Source organism: Enhydra lutris, unplaced genomic scaffold (assembly GCF_002288905.1).
Source record: "Enhydra lutris kenyoni isolate GAN:26980312 unplaced genomic scaffold, ASM228890v2 scaffoldscaffold13, whole genome shotgun sequence".
In the NCBI taxonomy this organism is placed as follows: Eukaryota; Metazoa; Chordata; class Mammalia; order Carnivora; family Mustelidae; genus Enhydra; species Enhydra lutris.
The window spans coordinates 33,877,782-33,879,142 of record NW_019154097.1 but is presented as its reverse complement, the minus strand read 5'-3'; the positions used below and the strand labels follow the sequence as shown (position 1 = coordinate 33,879,142).

The 1,361-nt window shown below is 50.5% G+C and overlaps 1 pseudogene; it reads right to left on the bottom strand.

Annotated features, from left to right (window-relative positions):
• Positions 1–267: 267 nt before the first annotated feature.
• On the bottom strand, positions 268–1,151 carry LOC111145462 (annotated as a pseudogene).
• Between the last annotated feature and the right edge of the window lie 210 nt (positions 1,152–1,361).

Sequence of the window (1,361 nt, the reverse complement as noted above, 5' to 3'; positions counted from 1 at the left end):
TTTCCCTCCCTCCTTCCCTTCCTTCCTCTCTTTTTCTTCCTTTCTTTCTAAAGATTTTTATTTATTTATTTGACAGAGAGAGATCACAAGTAGGCAGAGAGGAAGGCAGAGAGAGGGAAAAGCAGGCTCCCTGCTGAGCAGAAAGCCCGATGCAGGGCTCGATCCCAGGACCCTGAGATCATGACCTGAGCTGAAGGCAGAGGCTTAACCCACTGAGCCACCCAGATGCCCCCTCTTCCTTTCTTTCTAACAGGTCTTTAATTCCTTTTATTTTTCTTGTATAAAACATGTGGTGACCACAGCTGGAGGCTGAGTCCCCTGCACAGAGACTCTGGCGTGCGCCTTTACAAGATGGTCAGTGAATCCCTGATAGGGAGACTTGGTGAACACGGTCTCTTTCCAGAGATTGGGGTGAGACAGCTGTAGGTCTTGGGAATGGCATCAAAAGTGGCCTTGGCATAATTGCCCTGGGTGGCAGCGCAGTCCCTGGCTGAGGGGTAGCCATCCTCAACACCTGTCATCATCAGTAGCTTCTCGGGCACAGAGGCTGAGACAATGCCAATGCCCCTCCTGTTGGAGATGAGACACACCAGCACAGACCCACAGTGGCTGATCACCTTACATGGGACAACGTGGAGCTTGCCGACCTTGTTCTGCCAGTATTCTTGCTGCACAAGATGGTGGAAAGCTTGGCCAGGATGATGGCCCCACAGATGGCAGTGGCCGCCTCCTTGCAGCACTTAATACCCAGACCAATGTGTTCATTGTAATCTCTAATGGCAACAAATGCCTTGAACCCAGTCTGCTGGCCAGCATGGGTCTGCTTCTGCACCAACATAGTCTTCAAAACCTCATCCTTAAAGGATGCCCCCAGGAAAAACTCAGTGATCTCAGATTCCATGATGGGCAGGGAGAGGAGCTAGATCTCCAGAGACTTGATCTTTGTGACCTTGAGCAGGTGGCCCAGCTTGGTGTTGGGGATTCACTCCTTGTCCTCAGCCATGCCTCTGAGAGATCTGTGACCTCTCTGACCATGTCCTTGACTCTGGCTCTGGATGTCACGGCTAAAGCCTCCATGGAAGCCACCGGCCTCCCATTCCGGGGTGCCTGGGTCCTCCACACCCTCCTGGATCACCAGCATCACCTGCCATTTGGTGTTTTCTCAGAGAAGAAGGTGTCTGGTAATTTTCTATTGGATACCAGACATCATGAATTTTGCATCTTTTCTATCCTTATAAATCTTCTTGAGCTTTGTTCTAGGTACTTGGGAACTAACACATCCTTCTGGGTCTCGCTTTATGATTTGTTAGGTGGGTTTTTAGCAATGCTCAGTCTGGGGCTGATTCTCCACCTTTGAGGCA